This window comes from Piliocolobus tephrosceles, chromosome 1 (assembly GCF_002776525.5).
Source record: "Piliocolobus tephrosceles isolate RC106 chromosome 1, ASM277652v3, whole genome shotgun sequence".
Classification (NCBI taxonomy): Eukaryota; Metazoa; Chordata; class Mammalia; order Primates; family Cercopithecidae; genus Piliocolobus; species Piliocolobus tephrosceles.
The window spans coordinates 166,280,390-166,293,771 of NC_045434.1; the positions used below are offsets into that span (position 1 = coordinate 166,280,390).

A 13,382-nucleotide genomic window follows, 5' to 3' on the forward strand; every position below is an offset into this window, starting at 1 on the left:
ACTCCACTTCTTACTTATCACCCCAAAAACAAAGAGAAAAGAAACATTAAAGAAAGTCATGTATGAAAACTATATCAAGGTTTATTTTCCAAAATATTAGTACACAAATATCAATAAGTGTTCTAAAAAAAAGAGTTCTTTGGTCAAACAGAATTGGGAAATGTTAATTTAGCTGAGGCTAAACAAATCTCTTTTGCAAGAGTTCTTAGAACCTTTATTTACTTATTTGCATTATGAATTGCTGAGACCAGAATATGTTATGTAAACATTTTGATAGAAACACATTAATATTTTAGGAGAATAGCATGAAAAAAGAGTAAAAAATTAAAGTTCCTATCCTTAAGACAGTCATTGGCTAGTGGAGAAAAAACCCATAAACAGATTATTAAAATCAAATGATTAAAATGTAACAATTGTGGTAAATACAGAGAGGACTGAGGAAAACCAGAAGGAAGAAACTATCTAGGCAGAGGAGTCAGTGTTTCCTGGACGAGGGGACACTGGAACCGTACCTTAACAAATGAGTGGCATTCTTCCAATTTCATCTACTTCAGTCTACCATCTCTGACCATCTACATGAAATAAACAACGCTTTCTCTTCACTAAAGCTTATTGCTTTCCTCTTTTGGCAATGATGTACATTTGCCTTTTGTTGTCTTTGGGAGCTAGATAGATCTAGATCCAAATCTCAGCTCAGACTTTTACTGCCTCTGATCTTGAGCAACTACCTTAACCTTATCCATTTTTCTGAATTGTCAGGGGGAATTAGAGATCATCTAAGTAAAGCACCTAGCAAAGTGCCTGAAACATAATAGGCTTAACCATTTGGGCTATTATTGATGCAGGATTTTTGAATGAATGCTGAACTCATGGCAGGGGTTCCCCCTCTACTCAGCCTACTGCACTCAACCCCTTGTGGGAGGGAGCACATGAGCGAGTGAGTGAGGAACCCAGCCGGCTGCTCTGACTGCCAATACAGGAACAAGCTCCGTGCAGGGCCCGTGGTCAGATCAGGTGTGTCGCCTTGAGGGGAACGTGGCAGTGCCCATGTGAGGGTGCCCATGATCCTGAAGCCCCAGAGGGGACATTAGTGCCACGGTGGCATGTTAGCAACTCAGTTGGCCCCTTGCCTCATTGTGTGAGGTGGCTGGCCTCCACCAGTGAGGACAAAGAGCCAGCGTGATAGACTTTCTGGGTTGCCACACTTGGTGGGTCTCAAGTTCTTGTCCATTGTTCAAGAAGAATGAAGCCATGCAGACGACTGAAGGATGGTGAAGGCAGAGAATTTTATTGAGCAATGAAGACGGCTCTCAGTGGAGAGGGAAACTAGAGAGGGGATGGGAAGGGCAGATGATCTTCCCCAGAGTCAGGTTGTCTCTTCCCCAAAGTCAGGCTGTCTACCCCTCTACCAACTGAGTCTGGGGTCTTTGTAGGCACAGGATGGGAAGTGCATGCTGATTGGTTTGTGAGTATCCAATAAACATTAAAGCACAGTCACCACTCAAAGGTAGGCATGACACTGTAGAAAAACAATTAAGAAAGGGTAGGTGTAGGTAAAATAGGTGAAGGGTGGGGATCAAGAGGAAAGCATGCCAAACAGGAAGACGAGTTCTCAATCCAGCCTAAGGATTTAACTTGTACCTTGGCTTTTAGGCTTTAAACTGTCTTCGGCTTGGAGGTGGGGTTTCACTGGGGACCTACCCCTATCTGCCTAGGCATTTAGTTGTCTCCTACCATTTTTATTATTATTTTTATTAGGTCTTAAAATTGGAATAGATTTACAGACATCTAATCTAAGCATTCACTGGATAGACCAATTCCATTCATGATATGTTTATATTACAGCTTCTGCTTAAAACTCTACTTTTGGCCGGGCACAGTGGCTCATGCCTGTAATCCCAGCACTTTGGGAGGCCGAGACGGGTGGATCACAAGGTCAGGAGATCGAGACCATCCTGGCTAACACGGTGAAACCCTGTCTCTACTAAAAAAAAAAAAAAAAATACAAAAAAACTAGCCGGGCGAGGTGGTGGGCACCTGTGGTCCCAGCTACTCGGGAGGCTGAGGCAGGAGAATGGCCTAAACCCGGGAGGTGGAGCTTGCAGTGAGCTGAGATCCGGCCACTGCACTCCAGCCTGGGTGACAGAGCGAGACTCTGTCTCAAAAAAAAACAAACAAACAAACAAACAAACAAAAAACTCTACTTTTATACAAGTTTGTTTAATATATGCTCAGACTCTGAAAGACATAGTGCTATGCCTGTGTTACACACAGAATGAACCAAGCACAGATCTTGTCCTGGATCATGTGTTCTGAGTCTAATGCTAGGGCAGGGTGATGCTGGAGAAGGTACGAGCATAACAACAAGCACAATAGATGGGGAAGTCCATGGGCACTAATGAAGAGGTGCAGATAAGACATTGTAGGAGCAAATACTCCTGCCCATTGGCATATGAAAGGCAGATTCCTGAAAGGACCGACATTTAAGCTGAGCCTCAATGTATGGGTTATATATGGATTTAAGAGATTGGCAGTGGAAAAAATCCAGGAGAAAAAAACAGGAGAAGCAATGTAATAACTTGTCAATTTGGCCAAGTCATTAAGCTAATATGAGTAAATTAACAGGTAATAAATATAAAACCAGAAAGATAAACTGGTAATAGATCACAAAGTGTCAAAACAGTTCACCATCTTCTTCTGTCAGTATGTCACATTGAACAGCTCCATAAAACACAACAAATATCACTTAAAGTCATAAGTGAACCAACAAGAAAGGAAAATCCATAGAAACTAAAAAAAAAAGAAACAAAAATCGAAACAAAAACCCTGCACACCTCACCAGTAAGCTCATAAGAAGACCCTGGGATTAACAAAGCTCTTGACTTTTACGTATGTAAATGGACAAAGAAAGGAGACATTAGGCCTGAAATGTTGGGGATAGAGGGATGCATAACTGATATCTACCCAGAGTGTAAGAGCCTTCCTAGGGCTACAAAAATAGAGTAAAGGGTTTAAGAAATCTATCATTATAGGAAGGCACAAATAAAATTTATTTGTCAATCTGGCCACAAAATTGAAATTGTCATTTCTAGTGATTTATTACCAAAGACTTCTGACACTCAAGATTGGAGTGTGACAATCTTTGCAGTAGCAGCAGAAGTGAATCAATACTATGTGAATGATCGAAAAAACTACAAGCTGAGAAATTAACATAAAAGGGATACACACAGCTATTATTTTGGGGGCTCCAAGAAGAAGCAAGCAGAAATCCATCTGATAGGACATACCTTCAAACAAGTTTACAAATGTTTCCCTAGTTAAAACCTCACTGAAAGAAAGAAAAATTACAACCTCACAAAGAAAAATTACATAGTTCCTGGAGTAACAATCATTAGGGAAAAGTAGCAAAGCAGTAGCAAGAGACCTCTAAGAACTTTAGTTAATAGATAGAAATTATTAAATAAGAACGTTTAATATGATTAAAGGTACAATCTTTAAAATGATTAAAGATATAAAAGAAGATATAATGTATATGAAAGAAGGATAAGACATCATTAAAAAGATGTATTTGAGAGAGAATATATAAATGAAAAAACACAGCTGTTAATATTAAAATTGGAAGGAAATATAAACAGCAGCCTAAAACAAGCTTAAGAAATAATTAGTGAAATGGAAAATAGACCTGAAGAAACTCCTAAGTACTGACAGATAAATATTTAAGAAATTTAGGAGACATGGTAGATGGAATTTAAAATGATAAAATAAACAGAAATGGCAGGAAGAGTAACATGTGAAAGATGACAACTATAATAATTACTTTTTTTGCTCCAGCCATACCTACTTCCTTGCTGCCTCAAATACTTTAACAAACTGGCACATGTACCCCTGAACTTAAAATAGAAGTTAAAAAAATCATACAGATGATCCTCAACTTAACCGTGAAATTACCTCCCAATAAACCCATCATAGGTTGAAAACATTATGTTAAAAATGCATTTAATGCACCTAATCAACTGAACATCATAGCTTAGCCTAACCTACTCGAATGTGCTCAGAACACTTACATAAGCCTTACGTTACAGTTGGGCAAAACCATCTAACACAAAGTCTATTTTATAACAAAGTATTGAATATCTCATGTAATTTATTGAATACTGTACATTACATTGAGATTGCGAAAATTTCACGTCATTGTAAAGTTGAAAAGTTGTTAAGTTGAATCATTGTAAGTCAGGGACCATCACACTGATGACCAACAACATTTCTTTATCACACTTAGGGTATTTTAGATTTTGAAGGAGAATCAGAAAAATTATATCTATGGAAAATTATAGAATTATCTATGTTCATTCAGTAGTCAATTTATAAACACATGGAAATAGAACTAAACAAGAGTTTAAGTTTTCTAATTTAAATCTATTTTCCTAAGTGCAGCCCTCATTTCACTGGTAATACTGAATGATTTTAGTTTTCACACAGACAATTTAATTATTATTGAATTTATAAATTTATCTTAATAAGTATTCAAAAAACAAGTTCCTGCTTAGGTTGAAGCTAACATAAGTAGCACCTCTACTCCATCTCTCTGCATTTTTTGGCAACACATTATACACTCTTTGGGTGGTATGTGAATAAGGTAAATAACAGGAAGGTTATTTGCAAATGTCCAAAGTCTGAAAGTCAGGAAACCCTGCTGCAGGCCAAACTTTAGTTTAATATATAAAGAAATGGAAACTCAAGAAAAAAATACTTTAACCTTGCTTCTGCCTCAGAGTTTTTGAAATTTCAGCTCCCTCTGTTTAAATGCTTTTCCCCTAGATATTGGCAAGGGTGCTTCTTTCAAGTTTTTACACCAATATCATCTTGTGAGTAAGGTCTTGCCTAATAATTCTATTTAAAATAGCAAAAAATCCCATCTCTACCCCCAGAATGCCTCATTCCCTTACCTTGAACGTATTTTATGGCATTTATCACCCATAAAATATATTTTACCACTTATTAATTATTTTTGTTCATCACCTTTTACCACTCCACCCAAGAATATAAACTCTGTGAATAATAATGTCAAAACAAGTAGAAATTGATTAAAGCAGTGATTGGAGAAAAAATTGTAACTCGACATTGCTGTATTATAAACAAAAGACATGAAAATTAAAATGCTAGGCTTAAAATTTAACAAATTGGAAATATTTTTGAAGTGTAAACCCAAAGAACATCCAAATGAAGAAATAAGAAGTATAAAAATAGAAATTAAATAGAAAACAAAGCTATAATAGAGAGAATTATTAAAATTAAAAGCTGTGTTTCATTATAAAAATTAATTTAATATAATAGAACAACCTCTGGAGAAGTTAGGAAACAAAGCAGACAGCAAAGTTAATCATAGGTCTTAAAAGTTTGAAAAGTGGATATGTTATAAAAATAATAGAAAGCGAAAAACATTAAAGCTAATCTCTGGAAAACTTTGTTAACAAGTTTGAAAATGTAAAAGAAATGGGCCATTTTCTAGAAAAATGTAACTTAGCACAACTGATTCAAAGAGAAATTGAAAAAAACAAAAACACCTAAACAAATATACAAAATGAGGTAGGAACGATTTTAAACTATACATGATGAAGAGTAGTAACATTATTCGTTTATAAAAAGAAAAAAAAGTGTATCCTCACTCCTATGCCACACACAAAAATGTGTTTCAGTTGGATATACAGAATACAACTTTTATGTACATTTTAAAACCTAGTAAATGTCATGAATTATTTTTAGACACACTGTATTACATATATAATAGGACAAAGACACTTGCATGAATGATGCACATCAAATTAGGACATTGGTTACTTCTTGGAAGAGTGGGAATTAGATTAGATGAAGGATATCACAGGAGCCTACAACTCTAGCTCTAATTTTCAGACTCATTTTAGAATAAAAATTATTCAATCATAGCAAATATCTGAAATAGCAAAATGTCCAGATTTGACAAGCCTAGGTTTTGGATATATGTGTGCTCATTTTATTATTCTTTGTATTTTTAGTAACTTTAAATATGCAATTATTTAGAAATGACGTCTAGGCCAAATTATCTGCCTTTTTTTCCTACAAGCAGTGAGGAATTCTTGAAGTTCTTTAGTAGGAAATCTGATCATGTAGAGCTTCAAATGCCATCACAAAAACCTGAGTGCTCTCTCTCTTCCCTCTCATAGAAAGAATCTCAACAAAACTCAATTCAAATATCCAAAATGAACAGATAAAGACAGGATTAACCTTGTTAAGCCAACCATGGAATCAAAGGGGCTTTATTGAGAAATTTTCCGCAGAGAATAATATATATTTTAAAATATTGCTTATATGTTAAGGCACCCAAAGACAACCACACAATATTATGCAATCTGGAAAATAATGAATTTAAACTGATTGTGTTTGGAGCTGGGAAAGCTTCTCCATGAAAGTGTTTTGAAACTAACAACACTTTTGTGACGTGTTACAGTCAAAGCAGAAGCAAAAAGCAAAGTGTGTGCTTCTCCCAAGAGCAACTTTAAAAGAATGTGTATAGAAAGAATCATTTAAAAACTATGTGTATTTATATATCATCTGCTTGCCATAGCTTATATAATATTTTGTAGAATTCTAATCCCATTAATTATGTTTTATATTTTTCAATTTTTCTGTGTAATATGCAATTATTTCAACCTCTGCCCTAGTTTTGTGTGCTCTATTATTTGGCTGGAATTCAGAAGGGTTTGTGTCAGAGAACCCTGATATGATCAAGATACCAGTCTTCCCCACTTAACTCATCTTCTCTGATCTAAACAGTTTCTATTTCATGAATGTGCCCCCACGACTTGAATAGGACAAAGCATTCAAGACACAGTGTTTCCATAAATGATTTAATCTCACTAAGACACAAGTTTTATTCCCTCAAGAAAAAAATCTAATGCCAAAAATGAATTACTTTTCATTTTTCTGTTTTTTTTTTTTTTTTCTCTTTCCAAGGCTGTTTGCACAGATAAAGGAAGAAGAGTGCCAAAGCCATTAACTCGGTATTTCAACTTCAGTCAGTACATTTTACCCAAGATTACAAGATGAGACAAAAGTGAGGATTTTTCCATGTTGAGCTATTTGCTGGAATCTTGACACTAAAAGTATTCAGAAAAGATTGGGTATCTACCTTTATGGGATGGGAAATTAAAAATAGAAGGAAAAACTGGGGGAAAAGGAAAGGAATGAACATTTTCTGAACACTTGACTATGTTCCAGGTACTTCAGATAAATTATCCAAGTGAAATCTTACAGTACCTCAATGGAGTTTTTTGTGTGTTGCTTATGCCACTGATGACAAACAGAGACTCTAACAAGTGGAAAAATAGACCTTAAGACCAAGGGGTGGGCATGGAGGTGCACTACTCAGATCTCCATTCAGGAAAAGCTGCTGCTGGCAGCATAGGTGAAAATGTGGCTGCATCTTCAGATCCTGGCACTCATGCTAAGGCCATGCCGCCAGGACATGACAGAATACAGCAGTGGCACCATAGTTAGTCCACTCCTGCTCAATGCAGGAATCCTATAAATCGCTCTGAGACCCTGCATTGGCCTAGCCAGGAATTTCTCAGGACCGCACTCAGAACTGCAGCTCCTACAACAGCCTCCTTCCTTCCCACTCCCCTTTCACAGGTGCCAGAATGGCATCACCTGCCGTCTCTTGTTCCATCCATCTTTATCCTTCATAACCACTTTCCACAACAAGCCTCTTGCACATCTAATCCTGTCTTGGCATTAGCTTCTCAAAAGACCTTACCTGACACAGGCCACAGAACAGATAGCTTTCAACTTACAATGAATAAGCTTGAAGATTATTGTACAGCGTGGTGATTATTGTTAATAATCACTCATTATGCACTTGAAATTTGCTAAGAAAGTAGATCTTAAGTGTTCTTACCACAAAAAAAGAAAATAGTATAATAACTATATGAGATTACACATGTTAATTAACTTGATTGTGGAAATCATTACACAAAATATAGTTATATCAAAACGCTGTGTTGTATATCTTAAATACACATATATTTAAATTTGTAAATTATAATTCAATAAAACTTGGAGAAAAACCCTAGCAAATGTCAGAATTAGGATCTGATACCAAAAAGGATCACTCTTTCAATATTGATATTAATACTATTAATAATACTAATATTGATATTACTGCTAATAATTAACATGATATATACTATTTATTCAGTGTTAACTATGAGCTAATTATTGTGCTTACATGCACTATTTTATTCAGTTTTCATTAAAATTTTATAAGACATATTATCTGCAGTTTACAGATAAGGACACAAAGACAGAGATATCATTAACTTATCCAGATTACATCATTATCCAGTAGCATATCCAGGATTTGGACTTGGAGCTGTGTGGCTCTAAAATCCATGTTCTTACCCACTGTATTAGTCCATTTTCATACTGTTATAAAAAACTGTCTGAGACTGGGTAATTTATGAAGAGGTTTATTGACTCACAGTTCCACATGGCCAGGGAGTCCTCAGGAGACTTACAATCATGGCAGAAGGCAAAGGGGAAGTAAGGCACCTTCTTCACAAGATGGCAGGAAGGAGAAGTGCAGAGAGAAGTGTAAAAGATCTCTTGGGAACTCACTGTCAACAAGAACAGCATTGAGGAAACCACTCCCATGATTCAGTTACCTCCACCCGGTCTCTCCCTTGACACATGGGGATTACGGGAACTACAATTCAAGATGAGATCTGGGTGTGGAAACAAAGCCTGACCATATCACTCACCTGTGTAGTTTTTACATTTTCATTAATTTTTATGCTTTATGTCTATTATTTGATGGGTTTTTTCCTGCTTAAGATGAGAATAAGCAAAATATATTTATAAAACATTAACTCTGTGGCCAGTTTTTGGGTCATATCCTGAGGATTCAATAGAATGAAAGTCTTAATTTCTGCCCTCAAGAAAGTCATTATTAATCTGTAAGTTTATTAACAATTTAATGAAAAGAAACTATTGATACCTCTGAAACAAAGAAGCAAGCAAGAAACTAGACAAGTGTACGGTAGTTATTAAATGGTGTTAGCTACTTTTCTGAACAAAATAATATAAAATACACACATCAACTTCAAAGCCTGTGAAATTTCCAAATAGCACAAAAGCAAAATAGTTCCCATTAGCTAGAATGGAGGAACCAGGGTTTTAAAATCTTGTAAAATTTGAAGAGGTACAAAATATAGGATATCAAAGTGAAGGTGAACAATTAATGACAATTTGCTAACAGGAGGGGAAAATGTCAATCCTTAAAATTAAGTCAGATTCAAGGAGAAATATAATTGCCCACTTGGTGTCACTTACGTTTCCTCCATGCACACATATATCATATTCCTTTAGAACATATTGGAATGTAATATAATGGAAATAGTATGTACTCGACTGTCAAACAGAACTGTAGCCTACAAGACTGTCAGTGTGAACTGATTAAACAATAAAATCATGAACTAGGGCAACAAAGAGAATGTTTAATGATGCTACATGGGAAATTTAATGTTGGCTAGGTTTCTCCCCAGTGGAGGAGGCTGCTGTAATCCTGGACTCCATCCAGAAATTTACTTTTCCTAACTCAAGGCCTTTTAAAATACTTCCTCCTGCCATACAATGGAAGAAATAACATATGTATTTTTAAAAGACAGACAAAAAGATACTAAGCTTTAAATGAAAAATAAAGAGGCAGCTGGCCTGAGTACACAGACCACCAAAAATCTGTTGGGTCCTATAAGCAGAAATAAAAATCAAGACTTGCTATTTAGTAACTTTTTACCTGTCATTTGTTAGTATCTGGAGACCAAGCAAAACTTCCTTATCAATTCTTTAAAGAATCCTCATGATACGATTTAGGTCTGTCTCTCTGCCCAAATCTCATGTTGAATTATAAACCCCAGTGTTGGAGATGAGGCCTAGTAGGAGGTGACTGGATCATGGGGGTGGATTTCCCCCTTGGTGCTGTTCTTGTGGTAGTGAGTTCTCATGAGTCTGGTTGCCTAAAAGTATGTGGCATCTCCCTCCACTTCTTCCTGCTCTGGCCATATGAGGTGCTCACGCCCACTTCGCCTTCCACCATAATTGTAAGTTTCCTGAGACTCCCCAGAAGCCCAGCAGAAGCCAACACCATGCTTTCTGTGCAGTACGCGGAACCATGAGCCAATTAAACCTTTTTTTTTCTTTTGACGGAGTTTCACTCTGTTGCCCAGGCTGGAGTGCAGTGGTGCTATCTCAGCTCATTGCAAGTTCTGCCTCCTGGGTTTACGCTATTCTCCTGCCTCACCCTCCCGAGTAGCTGGGACTACAGGCACCTGCCACTACGCCCTGCTAATTTTTTTTTGTATTTTTATTAGAGACGGGATTTCATGTGTTAGCCAGAATGGTCTCGATCTCCTGACCTCGTGATCTGCCCACCTCGGCCTCCCAAAGTGCTGGGATTACAGGTGTGAGCCACTGTGCCCAGCCCTAAACCTCTTTTCTTTATAAATTACCCACTCTCAGGTATTTATTTATAGCAGTGTAAGAACAGACTAATATACCTCAATATTTAAAGTGAACCCTGAAAAACACAGTTTCATAAAAATAGTATAGAGACCTCCCATTGCAAATAATCAGTATCCCAGAGCAAAGCTGTTTTACGTCCATAATGGGGGGAAGACTCAGAAGCTAATCTGAATAATTTGGAAGAATGAGCAGTTGAGACCAGACCAAACTTGAAATTGTCCCTGGCTAAGGCCTTCCTCCTTAATGAGAAGGAACTCAATGCTATTATCACAAACCTGCTGCATAGAATTTGTTCCTCTGTTTAATGATGCTTTAGCTAACTGTAGCACAAGGGACACATTTTATAGAAGTTTTTCAGGCTGGGCTATCCCCAAGTGCCAACATGGATACATTGATTACTTTTATTTAAATGAACTTCTGAGGAGGCAAAGTGAGAATACCTGGATGAGAGGGAAGATACAAAGTCTCACTTGTCACTCTTCATTTGAACTTATTACTAAGACTAATAATATGGTACACAATTTCAATACAAGCAAACTGAAAAATGCACAGGGTAGCTAGAATAAGAACAATGCTATTGTAAGAGTTGGAAGGCCGTGGTTTATGAAGTTTGGAAGAGTCCAGGTCACACAGCTGTTATGACATGTACAACCTATACAGCTATATAAGAAGCCCTTGAATAGAATGAGTGCAAATGATTAATGGAGGAACGGATGAGTGAATGAATGCATGAATAAATAAATCCAAAGTATAGCAATAGAATAGACAATGGATTGAGAACCAGGAAATACGGTTTCTAGTCTTCAGGTCTTTCTCTTATGTGACCCCTGGAAACTTACTTCTAATTTTATAGTTCAGTTTTCTTATTTGTTTCATTTACTCTTTTTGATATGTCACAGGTTCTTAGCTTGTGTTTCATTAATGAATAAGGATAGTCATCCTGACTTTGTACAGGAAAGGAGTCTAACATTTGTTGAATAATACTTAATATGTGCTACCACCCTGCCAAACACAGACACTCTCTCTCAGTGTTAAGCCTTTCAACCATACTTAAAAGTAGATATAATTGTCATCACTTTTACCAGTGAAAAAAACTGAGATTCTAATATATTCTAATATATTAACTGATGTTTCTGTTTCACACAGAATAAGTAAATAGGATAACACTGGAGGCTGTTACAGACCCAAACCTTTCAACCTCACCATGTTGCCACTTGTCTGAGAAAGTGAAAAAAGTATACATATGCAAGGTATTACCAGTGTTGCAGATATTTGCCCAAAGGCACATATCTAAGTGTTTGTTTCTACAGAAAATAGTCAGACTGGTTCTCATACCAGCTCACACGGGATGTGAGGCAACAGATAGACCCAAATATTTATTAAGTGGGAAAGTAAGATGTCCGTAAGTTGATGAAGACTGTTTTGTTTTGCTTTTCTTCTTGTGAACAGGCAACTAATAGCAAGTGAAGAATAGGAAATGTTGGCAGACAACTTGGCTAAAGTACTAGACTTCTTTGTCATCCAGTCAGACACTAGGGGTGAAAAAAATCTGCCTGGTTATCTTTGTCTGGTCTCTCTTGGCTGAAAAACAGGGTACTCTTCAGAGGTAAAAGGGATGGTCTGTTCTTTATAATTAAATGACCCTACAAACAGAGATAACTCTGAGTAAAAGGGGAAAAAGTCTCAGATCTCAGATTATTTTTTTGTAAAAAGTAAGAACAATATTTGAAAGAGAGAGAGAGCATGAATGATGGGTGTGTATGAGATTATTAGATTAAGAATTTGTCTTGTAATATGCTAACAGTCCACTTTCTAACTATGTGAAATGTATGTGAATGTATACATCTACAGTAAATATATTGCTGAGTTAGATATATATGCGTGTATTTAATTTTCATCACAAATTACTACTCTTCCTTTTCTCAGATGTCTTACTTTCCTTTCCCTTTTGCATTGACTATCAGGAATCTCAGAAGTCATAAGCAGGCCTGATGACAACAGTTTCCTTTGACCTGGTATGGTATTGTAAATGGCCTCTTTTAGACCAACTTTTTAGTAATAGACCCTCTCTATACCTTTTGTGGTAAGCCACTGCAGATTCTTGCTGCAGGTATGAAGTAAATTCTGTTAATAGCCTTGATTTTTCACCTGTGCCGCCATATACATCTTTGCCATGGCCTCATAATGGATGGAATATACTTCCCTGCCCCTTGACTTGATACTTGACCATGTAACTTGCTTGGGACAATGAAAGATGATGGAAATGACAGTATACCAGTTCTCAGCCTAGGTCTTAAGAAGCCTCCAGTGTTTCCAGCTATACATCTGTCATCACCATGAGAAGGACCTGCTCAAGCAACCCACTAGTCACAGGAGGAGAATAAGAGACACATGGAGCAGAGCTGCACTCAGAGTCCACCTAGATTAGTTGTCAGCAGACCTCCGGTGGACTTGTAGAAACATAAGCAATAATAAAAGGCTATTGTTTTAAGTCACTGAGTTTTGGGGTAATATTTTATTCAGCAAGTTAACCAGTACAAGGTAGATGGAAAATATTTATATTTCAAGGTTTATATTTTAAATATACATATATGTATTTATGGTTAGTGAGAAAGTTTTCATAAATGTGTGAAAAGTCTTTAATTTTCATAAACAGAATATTATTGCATAATTTAATACTTTTGAATATTTCTATGGTTTCAATGTCCTGCCAAAACTCATGTTGAAACTTAATTGCCACTGTAACAGTGTTGAGAAGCAGGACCTTAAAGAGGTGATTAGATTATGGGATGCCACCCTCATGAATGGATTAATGCCATTATCAAAAA

At 36.6% G+C, this 13,382-nt stretch overlaps 1 long non-coding RNA gene across 1 annotated transcript; it reads left to right on the forward strand.

Moving 5' to 3' along the window:
* Positions 1 to 6,990: 6,990 nt before the first annotated feature.
* Positions 6,991 to 13,045, forward strand: LOC111522934. Its single transcript, XR_002725373.1, has 2 exons — positions 6,991 to 7,037; positions 12,519 to 13,045. It is a non-coding gene; the product is annotated as an uncharacterized LOC111522934 (long non-coding RNA).
* The last annotated feature ends 337 nt before the right edge of the window (positions 13,046 to 13,382 follow it).